Below are 24,745 nucleotides of genomic sequence, written 5' to 3' on the forward strand. Positions count from 1 at the left end.
TTCAGGGAAGGCATCAATAGAGAGTTTAGGAAGGAAGCAAGAACTATAGAGGGCATGGTTTGTTATCCAGAGTTCAAGAGTTCAATTATTCAATCATTCCTGACTTCCCATTACATGGCGCTTATATACACCCACCCACCCACCTAGCTACAAGCCAACCTTCACCGTTACGCAACTGCCTAACATCAGACTAATGGAAGACTAACAACCCACACTCATAGTGTCAAACTAGAGGTGACTCGAGGGCATCCGCCTGGCCAGCCCCGTGCCTCGCCCCCCCACCAGCTAGCTCGGCTATCGCCGCTGCGGCATCTCGCCTCCTCCCTAGGTGGCAGCGATGGCTAGGGGGATAGGGCTCAAAAAGGCCTCCTCCCTCATCCTTCCCTCCCCTATCCCCACTGAATCTGCTCCCTCCACACCCCTAAAATCCCTCGATCTGTGCTTGTTCCTATCAGATCTGTGCCTCTAGGTGGTTGGATCCGTGTTGTGGGGGACCAGATCCGGGGAAGGTGATAGTCGTCCGGCCGTCCCTGCCGTGCGCTCGGCCTGAGGTAGCGGTGACTACTCTTGGCCCCCTTGCCAACATCTACCTAACTAACATGCTAGGCGTGGGGCCAAGGCCACGTGCATTGGGCTACCTAGGCTTGGACCCTGTCGGCGTCTGCATGCGTGACGCGCCGGCCGTGGGGAGCCGCTGGGTGTGGGGCCTCAGTCGTGTGCATGGAGCCATGTCGTAGAGGCCATACCGGCGCTTGTGTTGCTGTGCTACACCAGGGCACTGGGCTCCGCCTACGAGCACTAAGGACGTGTGGGAGGATGTTGCTGCCTACCATGACTCAGGCACCTCTGCCACAACGGTGGCCTCCAATAGAAGCGCATCGCCACGGCACCTGTTCCTCGACGTACGCTCGGCGCAGTGCCGGCTAGGCTATGAGCAGTGGTGGTCAGAGGCGGTAGCTCCATCCTATCCCTATGCATGCACATCATGCTATCTTTTGACATGATGCTACAATAGCAGCAGGCACGCCGGTGCTGTCTATGCTTCTCGGGCGTGGCCACATTGTTGTCTGTTGGTGGTGGTGGAGCCATGATGTGCAGCGTTGAGGGCTCGCATATGAATTTGGGTGAAAGCCCTACCCAGACTCAGCTCTGGTCCAATAATGTTGTCGCAACCTATGTCGTCTACCTCCTTGGAGGCGTCATTATGGGGAGTATGACCCCAGATACCCATGGCAGACTACATGGGCTGCACCACCTAGGGTTGTCTAGCCCACAAGACGATGCCTTGCGGAGCACGTACGCTACTCAGTGCACCCCGCAAGACACCAGGAAGATATCTTGAAGATACGACATAATCTGTTAGGATATGTTATGATCCCGTGATCCCTATAATCTGTTATTACTTACCGGTTATCACCTAGATCTAACCGACTTGTAATCCTACCCCCCCGGCTATATAAGGCGGGTAGGGGACCCCCTCAAAACACACGCAATATCATACAATAGCCAATACAAACCAATAGACCATAGTTGTAGGGTATTACGTCATACAGACAGGCCCAAACCTGTCTAACTTTTGTGTCTCTGTTGTCTTCTTGTTCTCGATTATACGCACCTCTACCGATCAATCTATCTTCATGGGATATCCCTTGAAGGACTGTCGAGCATCTTTTGTAGACAGTTGGCATGACAGGTAGGGGTGTGCGTGTTGTTTCTATGACAAACAAGATGGTACACTTTGCAGGCTCTTCGTCCTCTCCAAAGCTTGGCCAGATCTTTACTGGTCGGATCGATCTCCTGGGTCATCTGTGCTGACTAAGATAGAGGGATCATCAAACCGGTGCATATCGATTCTGCGTTGACCACACCAGCACCTACAATAGCAGATCTAATCTTAGAACCGCCCCTCGAGGTCATCTTCACCAACAACTCGCTGCCTACTCCCCTGCTATTCGAGGAAGCAGATCGACAATGATGATCTGATAGCATCCATCGATCAGGTCGGCCAGAAGCTCACCGACTGCCTCTCCCTTGCGGAATCGACTCTAACCACTCTAGGTTCAGTGTCGACCACCCTCCGATTTCGATCTATCGAAGGCTGATCAGGAAAACTCTAGGGGTTATGGCCGCCATCCATCAAGATGCCTTAATGGGCAAATTCACCGACTAGATGGGAGACATCTATCCTCTCGCCGACTCGATTGCTGACTAGTTCTCGCCGACTGTCAATATGCTGCAAATCGGCCGACATACAGAAGCATCCCTCCACATGATCCTAGAGAAAAATCCAGACTCTGAGTCCTAGAGCTCTACGGAGACTATCGCTGAAACCGCCGCCGTCCAACCTCCTTTCCCTCCCTTCCGTGGAGGTGGGATTTTTAATGTCAGCATCGACAACCCTCCGTGGGATGGGGAAACCGATGAGAACCGCGCAGCTCATATCAACAGAAACGCCAATCATGCACAACGCCAAGTGAATGAGGTCGCCATTGTGTTAGCCGAGGCTGCTCACAACAGAGAATAGCTCGACTCGCAAGGGAGGCCACGCCCACTCCACCGCAACCTCAATGACAAATTTGTCCATGTCGATGGCCATGATGTCTACAAGACCCCAAGCGCCAACTTGGCCATGGCCGCTAATGAGCTCGCTCGGCTCGAGCAAACACCAGAAGTCACCAATGTCGCTGCAATGATTAAACCTATGCACTGCCAGGTCAACGAGATCCGCCAGGATCAGGGATCTTCCTACTCGACAAGCTCAAATCGTCGATTAGCCACGCCAAGATCCAATCACCTGCCCTAGCAGAAGCTGTTTCACTGACCAGCATCGTGATGATGGATGACCCCTCTAGGGGGGAGCTAGGGGGAACTGTATCGACTACCCTCACCAACATGACCAAGAAGTCGACCAGATGTTCGAGCGCAAATCAACAATCTCTGGGATGCACAACGTCATATCGATGGGCGCCGTTTCTCTCGCCATGAAGAGGAAGTACACCAGCATCAAGAATACGAGCAAGAGTTCAGTAATCTGGATGCAGCCCTCCAGCCACTTAACACCGGCAATGCTGCAGATCTCGACGATGACGATCCTGAAGGGCCCCAAGCATTCACGAGAGCACTTCAAACACTCCAGTGGCCCCATGGTTTCAAAATCATCAGGGTCAAGCCCTACGAGGGGCAGATAAACCCCACACAATGGCTACAAGCTTATGCCACCTGCTGTGCGCACCACCAGGGGAGATACCAGTGTCATGGCAAACTATCTTCCTATCATGCTCATGCCAACCGCAATGAACTGGCCCATGAGCCTCGCCCTAGATTTCATCGAATCTTGGGAATAGTTGAAGAAGGTCTTCACCAACAACTACATGGCTATGTGTACTCAGCTGGGCACCAAGCATGATCTAAATCGCATCTATCAGAAACCGTCCGAGCTTCTCCGTAGCTACATCAGACATTTTTCTAAGATGAGGAATTCTATTCCTAACATCACGGAAGCAGAAGTCATCACCGCCTTTGTCTGAGGACTCCATCACCGTGACCTCTGCTCCAAATTCAATCATAAGCCACCAAAGGGGATTGGCGAGATGATCATGACTGCCGATCAGTACACCGATGCTGAAGAGGCCAAAGTTCGCTTTAATGAGGATGTGGGCACTCATCGCCCAACTCACCGCAGCGACGAGCGCCCCGATGAACAATACCATAGTGATCACCGCTACGATGACTGCGGCCACCATCAGGACAGTGGCCGTCATCGGCCGGAAGGGTCCAAAGCTGGTCAATATCACTGCCGCTAACCAGACAACATCATCACCGCCATTGATGAACCTTGTGCCAAATGTATCTATGATGAGTAGTACAAGAAAATCCTCAAAGGCCCGTGCCCCCTCCATAAGAACAACAAGCACAAGATGAAGGACTGCCTTGGCTTGGCTAAGGAGTTCTAGGCCAAAAAGAAGGATGGCGACAATGACGATGGAGCCAGAGGTTGCCAACCACCTGGGGACAACAATGACGCCTTCTAGGATCATGACAAGGTGGTCGCCACTATCTTCGGGGGCCTCGCCACCGCTGAGAGCAGAAGAGATCGAAAACTCACCGCCTGTGAAAGCTCTAGTTTGGTTTTGGTGAATTGATGAACCCTTAGTGCTAACCTAGTTTATCAAAGTAATCATGAGATAGGTAGCACATTGGTGAAGCAAATGAAGATCATGACATGATGATGGTGATGCCATGGTGATGATCAAGTGTTTGGACTTGAAAAGAAGAAAGAGAAAAACAAAAGGCTCAAAGCAAAGGTATAAGTGGTAGGAGCCATTTTGTTTTGGTGATCAAGACACTTAGCGAGTGTGATCACATTTAGGTTCGATAGCCATACTATTAAGAGGGGTGAAACTTGTATCAAAATATGGTTATTAAAGTGCCACTGATGCTCTAACTCATTGCATATGCATTTAGGATCTAGTGGAGTGCTAACACCCTTGAAAATGTTTGTGAAAATATGCTAACACACATGTACAAAGGTGATACACATTGTGTTTAGCACTTGGGAGCAAGGGTTCAAAACTTCACCAGCGGAGTGCGGACAGTCTGACGGTGCCACTGGTGCCCTATACAGAAAAGACAGGGTCTCATAGAGTGCACTAGAATCTGTCCTCAACTGGACCGGTGCGTCCGGTCACTGGAAGCAATGAAGACGCTGGCGTCGGTCTTCGACCAGACGCTGGGTCACTTCATGACCGAATGCTAGCTGGCTACGTCAGGTCCCACTGACATGGCAGCACACAGAGAAGACAGTGAGTGACCGGACGTTGGGCGAGTCTGGTCAGGTATGACCGGATGTGAATTTCCACCTCTGGATGCTTACTGGAAGTGACCGAACGTTGGGGTGCTACGTCCAGTCGTGATCAATCGGATGCGTCTGGTCATGAGTGGAACCTTACTAGAAATGACCGGACGCTGGTGTTGGTGCGTCCGATCACTTCGAGTAGCGCATCCGGTCACAACTTAAATGCACTAATGACCATTGAGATTAGGCGATCAGCATTTGAAGCAGGGGACACATGGCGTGCATCACACAACCGGACGCTGGGGTCCTACATCCGGTCGATCTGACTGGCGTGTCTAGTCGCCCTGATTTCTCAGTGAACAGAGAGCCAACGGCTCTATTTGTGGGGGCTCTCTATTTAAGCCCATTTGCTAGCTCTAGCTCATACTCTTGGCCATTTGCATTGACATAGCAATCTTGTGAGCTTAGCCAAAGCCCTTCCACTCATCTCCATCATTGATTCATCATCTTTGTGAGATTGGGAGTGAATCTAAGTGCATTGCTTGAGTGTTTGCATCTAGAGGCACTTGGTGTTCGTGTTTTGCTGCGGGATTCACTTGTTACTCTTGGTGGTTGTCGCCACCTAGATGGCTTGGAGTAGCAAGGATCTTTGAGCGAAGGTTGGTGATTATCTCCGGCTCTGATCATGGTGATTGTGAGGGGTTCTTGACCTTTCCTCGGCGGAGAGCCAAAATGTACTCTAGTAAATTGCTCGTGGCTTGTGTTATCTTCATCTTGTGTTGGTTGTGCGGCACCCTATCGAGGGTTTGGTGTGTGATGCGAATTAGCGCGTGAACCTCCAAGTGAGTGAATTGCCACAACAAGGACTAGCTTGCTAGCAAGCAAGTGAACCTCGGTAAAAAATCATTGTGTCAACATTTGATTCTGAGGTGATTGGTATTCATTGGTATTCATACTTGTGATTGATTGGTTCATTCCTTGACTCGACGGTATAATCATCTTGCTCTATTTCTTTACATTACCACAAACTAGTTGTCAAGCTCTTTAGTGTAGCTAGTCATGAGGGCTAGTTAGTTTGGTTAGTGTGGCTCTTTAGTTAGCCTTTGAGAGCACACTAACTTAGTGTAGCAACAAAGCCATTGTGTGGATAGAGACTATACAAAATAGAATTGGGTAGGTGGCTTGCAACCCCAAGTATAGTGCTAGCGCAAAATTCGCTTCGCCATCTTATTAACTAACCATTCGTCTTAGTGTTGTTGTAGAAATTCTTAATAGGCTATTCACCCCCCCCTCTAGCCATTAAGACCTTTTAGGCCACAGAGTGCTCGTCGTCAACATAGAAAATGCTATCATCGACCCTAGCTATCGCCCCTGGTCTAAAGTCCCCATCACCTTCAGCAGGGCTGACCAGTGGTGAACATCCCTTACATAGGGCATTTCCCCCTCGTTCTTGATGCAACCGTTAAGAAAGTACTCATCAAGATAGTACTTATCGACGGTGGAAGTGCCCTGAACCTCCTCTTCGTCGGAGCCCTAAAGGAGCTAGGCCTTGGAGTAGAAGACCTTACTCCCTCTGACTCCTTCTAGGGGGTGGTACCTAGCATGGCATCGTGACCGCTTGGAGAGATCACCCTCCTAGTACAATTCGGCACGGCTAGCAACTTCCATGTCGAGCACATCAACTTCTACATAGCTGAATTCAACACCGCCTACCACACCATACTTGGTCAGCCAGCTCTCGCCAAGTTCATGGGCATACCGCACTACGCCTATCTGGTATTGAAGATGCCTTCTCCTATAGGAGTTCTGGCCCTATGGGCCAACCTCTCCATCACCTACGCCTATGAAACAGAGAGTCTCTCCCTCACCGAAGCTACCGACCTCTCCATCTAGATGGCCAGCATGGTCACCGACACCAAGATGGTGCCCGCCGATGACCTGAAGATCCCAGTGCTGGAGCCTCCTCGTGCCTCCACCAAGTCTAAGGAAACGAAGAAGGTCGGCCTTAGCCTCGACGACCCCACCAAGACCGTCAAGATTGGGGCTCATCTTGACCTCAAATAGGAAAGCGCGCTTGTCTCCTTCCTACATGCCAACATCGATGTGTTTGCTTAGAAACCTGCATACATGCCGGGGGTACCATGGAAGAAGATCGAGCACTCCTTGAATGTCTCGCCGACCGCCAAACCGATCAAGCAGAAGTTCCGACGATTCGCGCTAGACAAAAAGGAGGCTATTAGGGTAGAAATAAAATGGCTCCTAGCAGCCAGATTTATTAAAAAAGTGTATCATTCGGAGTGGTTAGCAAACCCAGTTCTTGTTCAAAAAAAGAATAAAGAATGGAGAATGTGCGTTGATTACACTGATCTTAACAAACACTGCCCTAAAGACCCCTTTGGTCTGCCTCGGATAGACATGGTTGTAGACTCCATCGCCGGCTATGAACTCCTCTCCTTCCTTGACTTTTACTCTGGCTATCATCAGATATCTCTCAAAGAGGATGACCAGATCAAAACATCATTCATCATGTCTTTCGGTGTGTATTGCTATACCACCATGTCTTTTAGACTCAAAAACGCTGGAGTGACCTACCAAAGGGCCATCTAAATGTGCCTTGATCAATAGATAGGCCACAACATCGAAGCTTACATCAACGATGTGGTCGTCAAATCCAAAACTGCCGATAGTCTCATTGCCAACCTCGAAGAAACATTTGCCAACCTAAAAATATACAGATGGAAGTTGAACCCTTCAAAGTACATCTTTGGAGTTCCATCTGGCATACTCCTGGGCTACATCATCAGCGCCCGTGGTATCGAACCCAACCCCAACAAGGTCTCTGCCATTACCAATATGAAATGGCCAACCTGTGTAAAGGATATATAGAAGCTCACAGGTGCATGACTGCTCTCAGCCGCTTTATATCACGCCTCAGTGAAAAGGGACTACCGTTCTTCAAACTACTCAAGGCCTCCGAGCACTTCTCCTAGTTGGAGGAAGCTGATACATCCTTTGAACAACTCAAGTTGTTTTTAACAAAGCCTCCAATCATGATGGCGCCTCAACCAGATGATACCCTATTGATCTACATCGCCGCCACTTCTCGCGTCATTAGCACAGCTATCATCATCGAGCACGAGGAAGTTGGACATGCCTATAAGGTACAACATCTAGTCTACTTCATCAGTGAGGTTCTTAATGAGTCTAAAACTCGTCACCCTCAGGTTCAAAAGCTATTATACACCATTCTGGTCACATCGCGCAAGCTCCACCATTACTTCAAGTACTACAAGATCGCTGTGGTCACCGAGTTCCCTCTAGGGGACATCCTCCGTAACAAAGAGGCCAATGGCCACATCATCAAGTGGGTAGTTGAGCTCGGCACTTATTCCATAGAATTTAGAAGTAGGCCTACCATTAAGTCGTAGGCACTGGCTGACTTCATCGCTGAGTGGACCGAGATCCAAGAGCCCATCCCCGCTGCTTGCCCCAAGCACTGGGTGATGTATTTCGATGGCGCCCTCAACATCAACGGTGCTGGTGCTAGCATTTTATTCATTACTCCAACTAAGGACAAGCTCTGTTACGTCCTCTGAATTCATTTTCTAGCTTCCAACAACACCACGGAGTATGAAGCATGTCTCCACGGACTTCGTATAGCCATCGAGCTCAGCGTCAAATGCCTCATGGTATATGGAGACTCCGTGCTAGTCATCAACCAAGCCAACAAAGATTGGTCCTACTCTAGTGAGAAGATAGACGCATACTGCGCCGAGATTAGGAAACTCGAAGGAAAGTTTTACGGTATCGAGTACCACCATGTGGTACGAGACCAAAATCAGCTCACCAACCACCTATCTAAGATAGTCTCTTCTCATGCCACGATTCCGCCTAGGGTTTTCGTTCAAGACCTCTTTACGCCATCTATTAAGGAAGAGAAGGAAGTTTAAGAAAGCCCCCCCCCATGAGCAGCTGGTACTCGTAGTACCTTCGCAGGCCATAGATTGAAGGGAATAGTTCATTAAGTACCTCACCAGCGCTGACGTACCCACCAATAAGACCAAAACTAAATGCCTCATCCATCGCAGCAAGCATTATGTGCTAGTGGATGGGAAGTTGATGAGGAAAAGCGCCAAGGAAGGGATACTGCAGAAATGCATCACCCAGAAGAGGGTGCAAAACTACTCCTTGAAATCTGCTCTGGTTCCTGTGGCAATCACGCGGCCTCCAGAAACCTGGTCGGCAAAGCTTTCTGAGTTGGTTTTTATTAGCCCATGACCATCATCGATGCAGAAGACCTCGTTCTATGTTGTGAAGGATGTCAATTTTTCGCCAAGCAAATACACATGATGGCGTAGGAATTGCAGACCATCTCGGCTTCTTGGCCTCTTGCATACTAGGGACTAGACATGATCGAGCCTTTCAAACCTACGCTAGGCGGTTTTTGGTATGTATACATCACCATTGACAAGTTCTCCTAAGTGGATCGAATACAAGCCGGTTTGTTTCAGCCACTGCAAAGAAGGCAGTTGAGCTCTTTGAAGATATCATCCATAGGTTTGGTCTCCCGAACAGCATTATCACCGACCTCGAAACTACATTCACTGGTCACCATTTTTGGGACTTCTACGAAGATTAGTGCATCTCCATCAAATACGTCTCTGTTGCCCATCCTAGAGCCAACGACCAAGTCGAATGGGCGAACGGCATGATCCTCGATGCCCTCAAAAAGAGACTATACCAAAAAGAGGAAAAGCACCCGGCAGATGGCTCAAAGAGCTCCCAACTATGGTCTAGGGACTGCACACACAAGCTAGTCACAACACCGGTGTGTCTCCATATTTCTTGGTCTACAGCTCAGAGGCCATACTTCCTGTGGACATTGCCTTCCGAGCACCTAGGGTGGAACATTATAATGAAGAGCAAGCCATAGCTGTTTGGACAGAGGACGTCGATAGAGCCAAAGAAGAACGTATGATCTCTTGCACCCGCACAGCCAAATACATAGAAGGCCTACGAAGATACTACAATCACAATATCAAAGGTCGTTCATTTGCGATCGGTGACCTCGTTCTCCGTAGAAAGCAGAAAACCAAAGGGATGCACAAGTTCTCCTCCCCCTGGGAAGGGCCTTACATGGTCAAAGAGGTTACCCGACCAGGGTCTTACCGGCAATGTGACATGGAGGGAGTCGATATCCCCAATTCATGGCACATCGAGCACCTTATATGTTTCTATCCTTGAAATGCTCTAGATATATACTCTCCACTCCATAATGAATAAAGTTTTTGTAGCCATAATTTGTCTCCATTATTTCTTCACTCTAGTTTAATCTCCGTTTACGATCACCAGCTCCAAGCTACACCTCAATAAGCTCTGACAATTATACATGATCTCCATAAACGCTTCGCCCCGCTTCTCCATACTAAACTATCTCTAAGATATTTCACCAACCATTGAGCAGCACACGTTCCGCTCTATGTTCTTTGGAAAAAAACCCTATCTCTGATCTCTCCCTACATGTGCTATGGGCTCCAGCGCTCTGCATTATGGGTGGTCGGCTGTGGTTCCTCAATCATGTCTGTTCCCCCTACACGTGCACGGGCTCTAGCGCTCGATGTTATGGGATACGAGCTAACCGAGGCCAAGAGCCCAGTAACAAACTAACTACTCGAACACTACTTATACCACATATAAATGTGTTAGGGTTAACAACACATCTCTTTTTCACCAAAAACACTAGCAAGCCGCCTGAACACGCACATGTTGTCTACTTACAACATTTATACAAATACACAAATGTTTGCTTAGGCCCTCGTGCATTTAACTCCCCTTTCTAGTTGTCCCATACAGGTTCCTCTCCACTCAGGTTATTGGGCTTGGCCCTCACTGTCTACCACACCGAACAGATCAACATCGCCAGCCAACCTCTTCGCTGCGTCCTCCACCTCATCCTTTAGCTACTCCTGCTTCGTCGCACCCATCCCTCTAGCGAATCTAGCCCCTATCGCTTGAAGATTGATTGCAGGGTAGTGAGACCGGACCATCGCTAGGGCATGTGTCACAACGGAGATAGCGGCATCTCAGTTAAAGCCTTTAAAGTTCTCCCACGCTGCCTTGCACCTATCAATGATGGCGTTCAGATGGGACAGCCTATCGTCAGGCTGAGGAGCTACCTCCATGTCGATATAGTCGAGCAGTGGCCTGACTTCGACCACCACAGCTTCAAGTTTTCCCCTCTGGATTTTTGCCTCCAGCTCTAGCACATTGAACTGCGCCTTAGTTCTTTGACGGTATTCTAAAGACACCAAAGGGACTCGTCAAACGAAGAAATCATATCAGTAATATCTCCGACCACGAACTACTCACCTTCTAGATCCTCAGGCCAGTTTCTCCACTCACCCAGATGCTTTCTCCTTCTCCTCTTGGAGTTGACCGACGACTTGACGCAACCGAGCGAGCTCCACATCTTGTTCTACAAACATAACGGTCGACAGCAACATCAAAATTATTCGGCAATGCAGAACAAATTCATCGATCCACAGTACCTTTCTTCTATTTGGAGATGCTTTTTAGCTGCTCGGAGGTGTGCCCCAGCTGCTCAGAGATGCTTTTCAGCTGCTTGGAGGTGCGCTCCTAGCTACTTGGAGACAGTCTTCAACTACTCGGATAAGATGCCCTTTTGGTACTCTAGGTCCTTAGTGTTTGATTCAACAAGATCCCTTTTGCGCTGGGCCCTCTAGACGTTCTTCTCCATCAGTTTGATCGCCTCCTTCAGCTTCTCGTTCTCCTCGGTGAGGGGCTCTATCCTTTTGATCAACTGCTGCCGTTGTACAGTAGTTTGCGCTATGCCCTGCAAAGCACCAAGATTATAAAGGACATAGTCTCCAATGCCAAAAGACACACACCACTAACGCAATACTAACCTCAATTTGCTTCATAGCTGTGGAAAGGGTGGACCATAGCCTCTTCACCACCCTGGTGGTGTCCTCCTCTTCCACGACCACAACTTCCTCCTCTCGCTTGCAGAGGATGTGGATGGCTTAAGGTCGTGATCCTTCATGCTCAATCTCCTTGACCTTGTCCTCTTCCTCCATAGCTGGTGGTGCTCCCTGGGGGCTCGGTGGCCGCATAGAGCGATCGACCATGCCCTGTGGCATCTTAGGGCATGCCGTTTGCTCCTCCGACACTGCTGGCCTCTATGTCCTAGATTCTGGCATGATGTCGACAGCTCCCGCTCCTGCCTCCAAAGACTCGGTGCCTCTCGCCGTCGCTCCTAGCGACTGTCGAATCACCCATAGTTATCGCCAACCGCTCTCCACCTCCAACTCCATCAGCAGCAGGTGGTCGAATCCTCTGCAAACCGACGAGCGCTGTGAACAGCCCTCGGCTGCTCGCTAGTCTAGCCTGAAGGATTCAGATCCTCCACGTGCCCCGTTCTACATCAGATTAGCTCATCGATCACCGCAACTATAGAAACCGGATAGCTATTGATCCCAAGGCAAATATACTTACATGTCGGCTTCCCGATGTTCTGAACTGGTGCTACCTCCCCAAGCACCCAGGCACTGCTCTAGGGTCAACCCACATGTCCTGGGCTAGAGGTCTTGCAGCCCCTATTGTCGGCGTCTCCTCTGCCTACTGCCCGGGGACTCCTTTCCCTTCCTTCGATTGCACCTCTGCAGTGTGTGTTGCACAATGACGCTTTAGTGCTTGGAGGGGGAGCTACTAGAGCCTCGTCGTCATCCGACCACTCGGACATTGCCGCACTCTGCGTTCGAGCGGTCCAATCACCACCAAATGAGATGCCGACCGGCTTGTGGGGAGCTACATCTGTCGTTCTTCTCTTCTTTTGGGCTGGCTCATCTTTCGTCGCCCTTTTTCCCCGAACTTTCTCCGATATCAAGGGGGGAACTCTCCTTTTGACCAGCACTTTTGCCTCCGGATTCGGACAAGGTGCTGATGGCACCTTCCTCCGGCTGAGTGGTCGACCTGGCATCCACTGCTTTTGGCCAATCGCTCCTTGGCACGCCCGAGAAGTACTGCCGCTCGTTCCTACCAATGGATCTTTCCACAAGCGAATCAGTCCATTGCTCCGCGCCAGCACCAGGAACAACAGTCGAGATTTTTACCTGAGGAGGTGGGTTCGTGCAGTTGAAGGGTTTCTATTGCCCCTGCACGGTGTATGACACATTTTGAGCAAATAGTTTAGTGGCCTGGTGTATCACAACCTCCTTCGTCAGTCTCTCCACCCTCTCCCGGGTGCCGTCAGTATCTCCTTTGAAGTTCAAAGCCTGGATGAGCCCTCTCCTTGTAGGGTTGGATGCAGGCGTAGTATGAAGTTCACCGCCACCACCACTCCTGCTCGCCTTCATGCCCTTCATTAGCTTGAGGAGCTCCTTCACCTATTCCATATCAGCACTGGTCGGTTTCTCCAACCAGCTCCTTTGATTCTCTGGAATCTGGTCGACATCGCATCGAACGGTAGGATCACTTTGCTTCATATAGAACCACCTAGAATGCCACCCCTTCGGTGAGGTATTTAGCGGCACAGGAATATATTTGCTCGTCATCCTGTCGTAGAGCTGTAGATACACACCGCCGACAACTTTAGAACCACCCTCTCCCTTCTTCTTGAGCCAGAAAAGGTATCGAAAGAGATTGAAATGGGGAAGAATGCCAAGATAAACCTCGTAGAAGTGGATAAACATAGAAATGTGCAAAATAGTGTTTGGATGAAGATTACACAAGCTCACTCTCTAATACTTCAATAGATACCGCAAGAAAGGATGTACAGGAAGCCCTAATCCATGCCAGAAATAATCTTCGAATACAACGATTTTGTCAGTGTGTGGCATCGGATAGGGCTCATCGTCGGCTGAACCCCATCCGGCTATGACACGGTCAGGAAGAACGCCTGCCTCCACCATCTCGTTGAGCTCTGTCTCCCCCATGAGTGATGGTACCCATTCCTTGTCACAGCTCGTCCCGACGGTCGCCTTCTTCGTGTTACCACCTCCCCTCTTCGGCGCCATCCCTTAGATCTGGAGTGCGTGTGAATGTGAATGGGGGAAGCGCAATGACAAGGAGGAAGACAAAGTGGTGGAGTGGCAAAGGTGGGAGCGCGGAGTAAGGCGACGCAGTTATAAAGACAACCAACCTACTTTTAGCGTTCAAGGGTTTTTGGGAAACCGCACCATGCTGATTTGCGCCCTTCTGAATTCCCCAAAGCAGCATGGTGGGCCGTTATCTGGGCTTCCGCGCAACTACAACCCATATTGTCCATTTTTCGATGCAACTTGGTACTGCACACCGAATATTCGTCGACCACTCCACAATACCATCAAGGCTCAATAATTTCTACTATATAGTCATTACTCTGGCTTTTTCTCCATGATTTGAGTAATCAGCACTTCTTGATTTATCCAAGATTTTCACTTGTGGCTCGAGGACTATGTCATCATTATGATTTGGTTTCTCACCATACTAGGAACTTTTTCCCTAGTTACTGTTGTTTCTGACCCTGGCACCATGTGACCACATCACCTATTATCAGGCTCGGGACTAAGTGGGCACACTTCACCTTGCGGTGAATGTGTGCTTTTTATTTCAGAGCTCAGCCCATGGACTGGTTGCCTGCTTGGTTGTTCTTTTGTCTTTCTTTTAATTTCTGGGCCCTAGCACCACGTGACCATGTCACCTACTGTCAGGCTCGGGGACTAAGTGGGCACACTTCACCTTGCGGTGAGTGTGTTTTCTTTAATCTGTTCATTGAGAGACTCCGTGCCTCCCGAAGTTGAAAAAGATTATCTTCTTTTCTCGTGGTCGGACTCTAAGTGGGCACACTTGGTTCACAGTGAGGAAATTTTTTATTTTGAACTTGAGCTCCTTTCATCCTTCTGGCAAGCCTTACTTGGGTAAGCCCATGCTCGGTCAGATGGTTTAGCTAGTCGGTTACGGTCCACAACTGCTCAGCGACTCATTAAGGTGGTCAGACTATGAGTCTGACTGCTCGGCTTTGTTTACGCCTGCTCGGATAAGCTCAAGACGGCGTTGCACAGCAGATACAAGGCGCTCGGGGACTAGCTATGGGGGGTACAACCATGGATACCCATGGCAGACTACATGGGCTGCGCTGCCAGGGGTGGTCTAGCCCACAAGACGAAGCCTTGCGGAGCATGACGCTGCTCGGCGCGCCCCGCAAGACACCGGAAAGATATCCTGAAGATATGACGTAATCTGTTAGGATATGTTACAATCCCATGATCCCTGTAATCTTTTTTTACTTATCGGTTATCACCTAGATCTAACCGACTTGTAACCCTACCCCCAGCTATATAAGGCGAGTAGGGGACCCCCTCAAAACACACGCAATATCATACGATAGCCAATACAAACCAACAGACCATAGGAGTAGGGTGTTACATCATGTGGATGGCCCGAATCTGTCTGACTCTTGTGTCTCTGTTGCCTTCTTGTTCTTGATTACACGCACCTCTACCGATCAATCTACCTTCGTTTGTCGACAGTCGTCGAAAATTCTATTTTGCCATCGATCCTGGGCCAAAAGGCAATCCTTGCATGACACTTCGTCCAATGATGGTGGCATCCGTGGATGTCACTTCCCGTCTTGAAGGCATCGTTGTTGTGCTCCTACCATTGTACCTTCACTCGGTCCTTTGTTCCTCTCGCTGGTTCTACCTCTCGCCATTCCTGTGTGTGCCTATTGTTCTCCATAGTGGTATGTCCTACTTGAGTGCTTGACTTAGCCACTGCCTCTTGGTCTCTGGTGGATGCTTTGCCGTCATTGTCCTTGGTCCGCTATATGCTTGCAGATACTTTGCTGACATATCTGTGTGGGCATCTCTCTTTGCGGATACTTTGCCTGCCATCGCTGTTCTGGACCCCCCTCTCTGGTAGATAGTTTGTTGCCGAGTGTGCAGCGGGCCCCTCACCTTGCGGATGCTTTGCCGTCAAGGTTGCGATGATCCTCTCGGGCGGATGCTTGGCCGTCGTTGCTGCTGGTTCACCTTGCGGATACTTTGTCGTTGCTGGTCCCCCTCTCTGGCAGATACTTTGCTGCCGAGCGTGTGTAGGCCTCTTACCTTGCGGATGCTTTGCCGCCAAGGTTGCTTTGATCCTCTCAGGCGGATGCTTTGCCACCGTTGTCGCTGGTTCTTCGAGTTCTCTAGGTGGATGCTTTGCCACCTTGGCCTGGTCCGCTCTGTAGGCAGCTTTTACGTTGATGTATCTTCTCGTAGGTTTGGCTAGTAGGGTATTGGGGTTGTGGGTTCTTCCCTTTCGTTATTCTTTTCTCTCTTTTTATGTGTTGGGTAATCTTTGGATTACCTGAGTTAGTTGTAACCTGTTCAACTCTACTTCTTCTTGATGAAATACGTGTCACAAGGACACGCTCATGAAAAAAATAGTGTCAAACTACCCCGTTTTCTCTGTTGTCGGACGCCCAACAGTGACTCTTCCTGCTTTCTTCTTAGTCATTCTGACACTCTGATGATGGCCTCGCCACTCCGCACTCGGCTTGCCGCTCTTAGGGTCCAAGAATCCCCTATAAATCCGTCCGCTCTCCCCGATGCGTACAAGTGTCAGTCGTTCACTACCCGGTCCCTTCATCTATCACTATCAGCTTGCAAGAAAGGGGGTCATGGCGCGAGCGCCGAGCGTGGTGGCGGCGGCCGCGCTGGGGATCGTGGTGCTGCTGGCCGCCGCAGCCGCCGACTTCCGCGGCGCGGAAGGGAAATCGTGCACGAACTCGTTGACGGGATTGACTTCGTCGCACACGGAGCGCGCGGCGGCGCAGCTGCGGTCGGGGCCGCCAGCGACGGCGCTCCAGCTCATCATCCACCGCCACGGCCACGGCCACGGCCACGACCATGACCACGGACACGAGAAGCACCTCACCCCGACCGACGAGTCCACCTGGATGTCGCTCATGCCGCGGCGGGCGCCGCGGCACGAGGAGGTGTTCGACTGGCTCATGCTCTACCGCAAGCTCCAGTGGAGCCACCGCCGGCGCCGCGCCGCGCCCCGGGGCCGCGGCGGGGGCGTTCCTCTCCGAGGTGTCCCTGCACGACGTGCGGCTGGAGCCGGGCAGCTTGTACTGGCGATCCCAGCAGACCAACCTGGAGTACCTGCTCCTCCTGGACGTCGATCGCCTCGTCTGGAGCTTCCGCAAGCAGGCTGGCCTGACGGCGCCGGGGACTCCCTACGGCGGGTGGGAGGGCCCTGACTTCGAGCTCCGGGGACACTTCGTTGGTGCGCCGCTGGATCTCCGTTTGGCTTTGATTTTTGGAGCATTTACCCAGAACAACCACACAGCTAGACTGAATTTCAGTGTCTTGCTGTTGTCCTTTTCAGGGCATTACCTGAGTGCTACTGCAAAGATGTGGGCTAGCACACACAATGACACTCTCAATGCAAAAATGTCATCGGTCGTCGACGTGCTCTACGATTGCCAGAAAAAGATGGGCACAGGGTACCTGTCGGCCTTCCCGTCGGAGTTATTCGATCGTGTTGAGGCCATCAAGGATGTCTGGGCTCCTTACTACACAATCCACAAGGTGAACTGATGAAGGGGTGTTTCCGTTTCTACTTCTTGATTAATGTGTAAATATCGTCGCCGAGTTGAGTGAGTTTAATTTTCGGTTTGCAGATTATGCAAGGTCTTCTTGATCAGTACACGGTGGCTGGAAATTCCAAGGCTCTTGACATGGTGGTAAAGATGGCTAATTATTTCAGTGACAGGGTGAAGAATGTCATACAGAAATATAGCATTGAGAGGCACTGGGAGTCTCTCAATGATGAGTTTGGTGGGATGAATGATGTGCTCTATCAGCTCTACATGATAACGGTGATTTGCTGTTTGTTACAAACTTACAATTGTAGCATAGATTAATAGTCATGTCTAGCTGATATGCTTCCTTTCTATTAATTGGGCAGAACGATCTGAAGCATTTGACTCTAGCTCATCTCTTCGATAAGCCATGCTTTCTTGGGCTGCTTGCAGTTCAGGTATGCTGAACACTGATCTGGTTTCCTAATTGTGAATCTTCAGCTATTTGGTGATAGATATGGATTATTTATGTCTAATTTACAATAATGACTAAAATAGAACTTAACCAGTTTAGTCTTTAATCTTTAACTATGTTAAGACCTGTGATTACTAACTTCAATCTAATCCTTTTATCATCCGGTGGCCACTACAATACTACATGTCTATACATCAAACACATTTTTAATTATGCCACCACCCAACTGGTATTATCATGGAAACTGAACTCGGGTTCCTAGTACTGGTCTTTATCGATGGATTAAAAGTACTGTTCCTCTTGAAGGATTTTCATTTGAGTGATAGCCTTCGTGTGTGTATGCGTTTCATTTCAGGCTGACAGTATTTCTGGATTTCATTCCAACACACACATTCCAGTTGTCGTTGGTGCGCAAATGAGGTATGAAGTTACTGGAGATCCTCTTTACAAGGTAAAATTCAATTGTATCTTGTTACTAGAGATTTGAGTATTCCATTTTCACAGACAGTGCACGTTCTTAACAGTTTCGATTATGATGCTGGATACTGTTCATAAGGGGTAACAAGTGGACTATTTTACTTCTTTCCCATATAAGTATACTTGTTGGCTTAAGAAAATCAAAGATATGCATAACTCTTACTGTTATTAGTAAAATTCTGAGTGTACGACTCTGCATCTCAAGTAGTACCAGCTTGTCTTGTTTTTCTCATTGGTTCTCTGCCATTTGAGTGAAGCTGACCATAAGCCTCATTTTGAAACAGCAAATTGCGTCATTCTTTATGGATACAATAAATTCTTCTCATAGCTATGCAACTGGTGGCACATCTGCTAATGAATTCTGGTATAACTTCTACGTGACTGATTTACTGACGTCCATAGTATATAGATACCAATTTCAGAAGGAACTTATGCACTTAACTGCTTTTCAGGACCTATCCAAAGCGTTTAGCTGGGACTCTGAGTACTGAGAATGAGGAATCTTGCACCACCTACAACATGCTTAAGGTTGACAATCATCAAACCACCTAAAACATATAATCTCTTGTTTAAATATGTGTCATATTCAGCCTATGTGCAGATTTCTCGCAACCTATTCAGATGCACAAAGGAAATAGCATATGCAGATTACTACGAAAGGGCATTGATAAATGGTGTTTTAAGCATTCAAAGGGGGACAGATCCTGGTGTGATGATTTACATGCTACCCCAGGCCCCTGGACACTCTAAGGCTGTGAGTTATCATGGTTGGGGAACAAAGTACGATTCATTCTGGTGTTGTTATGGGACAGGTAATGTAAAAAATCACCAACATCTATCTGTGCTGACTTGATGTGATCATTCCACAGTAATTGCTGTGCTTGATTTCAGTCAACAGTTTCTCTTATTTTGATTCCATAAGCTGAAGGCGGTGTCTAGCCCCTTCATTTTTAACCTCTTTAATTTATGTCAGTTAAAATTGGGGTTGCAATTATTTTCGAGCTTATTGTTTGTTTCGAAATATTATGATTTCCATCTGCAGGTATAGAATCCTTTTCAAAACTTGGTGATTCTATTTACTTTGAGGAGAAAGGAGATTCGCCTGCACTCAATATCATTCAGTACATACCAAGCACTTACAATTGGAAAGCAGCTGGGCTTACTGTTACTCAGCAAATCAAAACCCTCAGCTCTTCTGACCAGTATCTTCAAATTTCATTCTCCATTTCTGCAAAGGTAATTATTTCCAATTCTTTAAAAGTTAAATTCAGATAAAATATCTGCAGTCATCACATTTGTTTTCTATTTGTTCAGACAAAAGGTCAGACTGCCAAATTGAATGTTAGAATTCCATCATGGACATTTGCTGATGGTGCAGGAGCAACTTTAAATGACAAAGATTTGGGGTCGATATCTCCAGGTAAAATCATTCTGTTGTGTCCAACATTCAAATTACAATTGATCTTCTTAAGGCCACCTCATTACCTGATCTTATTCTGTGGGCAGGATCTTTCCTATCAATCACCAAACAGTGGAACTCAGATGATCACTTAGCACTACGCTTTCCCATCAGGTTAAGGACTGAAGCAATTAAAGGTAATTCGTGAAGCTTCACCTAATCCAAGATTGAAGGACAAATTGGTTAACTTTACTTATCTCATACATTACATTTCATCATGATAACCAGTGGTTGTAATAAAATACATAGGATGCTAGTAGCAGTAACAGATTTTGCTCCAATGTGTGCTAATATTGAGATTTTTATATAGCGAGAATCTTGATCTGAATATTAACTGCTAGCTATCCCTTCAGATGACAGACCGGAGTATGCATCCATTCACGCAGTCCTGTTTGGGCCATTTGTTCTTGCTGGCCTATCCACCGGTGACTGGGATGCAAAAGTTGGCAATGGCAGTGCAATTTCAGATTGGATCACCGCTGTCCCTCCAGCGCACAACTCACAGCTGGTAACCTTCACACAAGTATCCAATGGGAAAACATTTGTCCTCTCAAGCGCAAATGGCACCCTGACAATGCAAGAGCGACCTGAAGTTGATGGCACTGACACCGCCATCCATGCGACATTCAGGGCACACCCTCAGGACTCAACAGAGCTGTATGACATCTACAGCACAACCTTGAAGGGAGCTTCCATTCTGATCGAACCATTTGACTTGCCAGGAACTGTGGTCACCAATAACCTCACTCTATCTGCGCAGAAGAGCTCAGATTCCCTCTTCAACATAGTGCCCGGGCTTGATGGGAATCCTAACTCGGTTTCCCTTGAGCTCGGGACCAGACCAGGATGCTTCTTGGTGACAGGCACGAATTACTCTGCGGGGACGAAGATTCAAGTCGGCTGCAAGAATTCCCTTCAGAGCATTGGTGGGATACTCGAGCAGGCGGCGAGTTTTTCGCAAACTGACCCATTAAGGCAGTACCATCCAATCAGCTTCATTGCAAAGGGGATGATCAGGAACTTCCTCCTTGAGCCATTGTACAGTTTGAGGGATGAATTCTACACAGTTTACTTCAACATCGGGGCCTGAGTCCTGAAACTTACACTTGCAGTAGAAATAATACAGAATAAATAATGGACGGCCTTTTTCTTCTCATACACTGTAGCTTATAACAGCCAATGAAAGAGTAAATGAGTTGTTTCATGTGTATCCCTCACATATATTCGCTTATGTGAAACCACTTGTGCAATAACAAGACAATACCTTCTTTTTATAAATTATAATTACAAGACCGAGATATGCCTGCAACACAAAATTAACAAGAATCAAGGTTTAATATACTTTAGGAAATTCGATGTAGCAGGAACACTTAACAGAAGGACGGTCTGCAGCATATCACAGTCACACAGTTGTTTTTGACAAGTGTCGACCCAAAACTTTTTTTGCAGGTTATATTAGAGGAACACATTGGCTACGTCAATGAGCACAATTAGAGCGGGATGAAGCCAATAAGCAGCACAAATCCAAGTCTGTCAAATGCTAGAGGCAATGGCAATGTTTTTTTTTTCCGTCCTTTGGATGGCCTTATAATTTTAGCATTGAGTTTTGAGGGAGACATTTGTGCGGTTACACAATTCTGTAATAAGTGGTCTTATTCTCTTGGAGACAAGAGAAGAAGCCGGATTTATTTCCCTTATATATAAAAGATAGGGCATAGCAACACGAATTAAGCACTCAACAGATATATAGAGCAGTGAACTACAAAAGTTGTCCAGATTTGGATACAACCAGAAACCATAATAAGAGTAGAGAACTGCTAAGGGCCAAAAGCCAAACTAGAGTGGTCGATTCTGAAATTGGAATGACCAACCAACGCTTAGTGAAATACTAACTACTGAACCAACAACCAAATATTCCGAACATTTCTTAAAAGGCAGATGATATGGTTTTGATACATTTGGTGACTCAATGTCGTAGATATAAAAAAAGGAAAACATTTGTTTATTTGAAACATGCTTGCTTGTGTTGACCCGTTTCAACTACATAGTTGTTTCGAAGGAATAATAGAACAGGTGAACTAGTCAGCTAGTGTACCATTACAGCAGGATGAAGCCAATAAGCAGCACATTATCCAAGTCTGTCAAATGCTAGAGGCAATGGCAATGGTTTTTTTTTTTGTGTCCTTTGGATGGTCTTATAATTTTAGAATTGTGTTTTGAGTGAGACATTTGTGTGGTTACATAATACTGTAATAAGTGGTCTGATTCTCTTGGAGACGAGAGATGAAGCCAGATTTATTTCCATTATCTAAAAAAGATATGACATATCAACACGAATTAAGCACTCAACATAGTGAGCTACAAAAGTTGTCCAGATTTAGATACAACCAGAAACCATAATAAGAGTAGAGAACAGCTAAGGGACAAAGCCATCAAACTAGAGTGGTCGGTTCTGAAATTGGAATGGCCAACCAACGCTCAGTGAAATACAAACCACTGAACCAACCACCAAATATTCCGAACATTTCCTTAAAGGCAGATGACATGGTTTTGATACATTTGGTAACTCAATGTCGCAGATATAGAAAAAGGAAAACATTTCTTTATTTGAATCGTGCTTGCTTGTGTTGACCCGTTTCAGCCAGTGCCGGTCCGTAGGGGTAGGGCACGAGGTACGACTAGCTGAGGGCCCAAGCGAAGGAGGGGCCCAAGCCTAGATATATAAGGTATACAAACTACTAGGTCCTAAGTTCATTAGGCATTAGCAAACTAATGAGAAGAGAGACTATAGAGCTGGCCAGACGACCCAAAAAGACAACATCGACATTTCTTTTCCTAATTTTCTTTCCCCACGGCCCTCGGGTAGAGAGGAGGCGAGGAGTCACGCTGCACATAGCACACTCTGATCGTGAGTTCGCGAGGTGCGCCTTACACACGCGGAGCTGGCGAGCCGCACCTCCGCGAAGAGCTAGACTACCGGAGACACGGACACGGCGCACGAGGACGGCGACCAGGCAGGGCTCCACGACGACATCTTGATTGATCAGTTGTTCAGGCCCAAGGTATTTTTTCCTTTTTATTTTTAATCCAAATTAATTATTTATATAGTATTCCAGACTTCTAATACTTTGTATCCATATAGTCATATTTTTCTTCTAATTTAGATGTTAGAATTTTAGAATGTTACCTAAGAAACATTTGTCATGGGTGAGAAAAGAAAACGAATATATTGCTTTTTTAATCCACATTGTTCCTCGATAATTATCATACATCTACAAATATATTGCTTAATCTACATTGTTCCTCGATAATTATCAGACATGTTAAATTAAAAATATGTTATTGAATTTGCTTTCGTTTTGCAAGTAAAATTAGCACCTATATATTATAAGAGTTTATACATACCTAAGAGGGGCCGTTGCGACGAGATCGCCAGAGGGTCCTTAAAATCCTAGAACCGGTACCGGTTTCAGCTACACATGACAGTTGTTTCGAAGGAATAATAAAACAGGTGAGTTTACCACTTCCAGGAGACGAGAATTACAGTTCACTTTAGGGCAATTCAGGGTAATGTAGCATCATTTCATCTCATGCAAGTACTACAACCACAGTCTAGACATCCAGGACAGCGAAAACAACATTTTTTTTTGCGCATAGGAACGCATCTAATTGGGGGCATTTACATATTTACTACTATTACGGATGACATTTTATACTGTGTCACTGACACATGAGTCACCGACATGGTATTTCTTATACCACTCACATCGCCATGATGGTAAATATGTAAAAATTCCATCTAATTGAGGTAGATCCAGAACAAACCCGATTAAGCTCACTAAGCAAACGTCCGAAAGATGCAATGCAGGTGCTAATCAGATGTGCTCTCCCCAGCACGCACATAACATCCGCTCTGTTCGTTTGGGCTGGTTTGGCTTATAAGCCATGGCTGAAAGCACTGTTGGCTGATTTCGGTGTGAGAGAAAAATATTGTTCGTTAGCTGATAAACCATGGCTTATAAGCGAAATACGACCAAGCGAACAGGCCGATCAAATCAACATATTGATTTCGAATTATGTGGAGTCTAGAAGGTCGCACCTTGCGATGAACACAACGGGGAGCCGCCGACGACGAGACGGCGGAAGACCGCGAGCCCACCGCGGCACCCGACGTAACACAAATACCAGTCCGACACACTCGGTAGTCAGTACCGAACCGGGGTGCGAAGGGGAAAAGGCCACCTTTTCTGCGTGCTATAGGGACAATCCGGGGCAAGATCCACGGCGGATACCGCGACAGAACGCGGGTGGTGGACTGGTGGGCGCCGCGACACGAGCAGAAGGACCTCGCCAAGAAATGACGGCGTGCACGGCCACGGGTGGGAGCTGGCTGCACGGTTCGCTTTCTCTCTATCTAGTAGAGGAGCTCCATGGATTCCTTGCGCTCGGCTCGGTAGAGGAGCTCCACGGATTCTCGTTGATGTTGGTCCTCACATTTAACATTAGGAGAAGTAGAGCCGGTCTCTTGAGTCCGGTGAAGCTCACACTAGATCTACTGACTTAAGATCTTGAATCCTCGCAGATAAAGGCCCATCAGATAATCGAAGGGAACACCGACTACGCTATTAGAGTGCACTGATAAGGATCCCCGATGTCTCTACCGTGGCCATGTCTCCATCATGGTCCGACGCCCCCGATGGGGTCATCACCACCTGTGTTTTCTCCAACAGAAAGATAGATCATCTTTTTCAAGTGTGACAGATACACAAGAGAATAGGCTTCTTTATCTGAGTCATTCGTTGACTCCTTTCTAGTAGCTATGGAGCTACACCTCTATTCCTTGGGATGTATGATCCCAAAACATTCTATTGTGTTTTAATCATTGTCGGTGTTTTTTACCGGCACATATTCGGTTCTTGGAGGAACTCGCTTGGTGCAAAGAGCAATCACAGTCGAGACATGAGATTT

At 47.7% G+C, this 24,745-nt stretch overlaps 1 pseudogene; it reads left to right on the plus strand.

The window, feature by feature from the left end:
* Positions 1-16,418: 16,418 nt before the first annotated feature.
* LOC136471337 (uncharacterized) lies at positions 16,419-21,267 on the plus strand (annotated as a pseudogene).
* The last annotated feature ends 3,478 nt before the right edge of the window (positions 21,268-24,745 follow it).

Source organism: Miscanthus floridulus, chromosome 8 (assembly GCF_019320115.1).
Source record: "Miscanthus floridulus cultivar M001 chromosome 8, ASM1932011v1, whole genome shotgun sequence".
Taxonomy (NCBI): Eukaryota; Viridiplantae; Streptophyta; class Magnoliopsida; order Poales; family Poaceae; genus Miscanthus; species Miscanthus floridulus.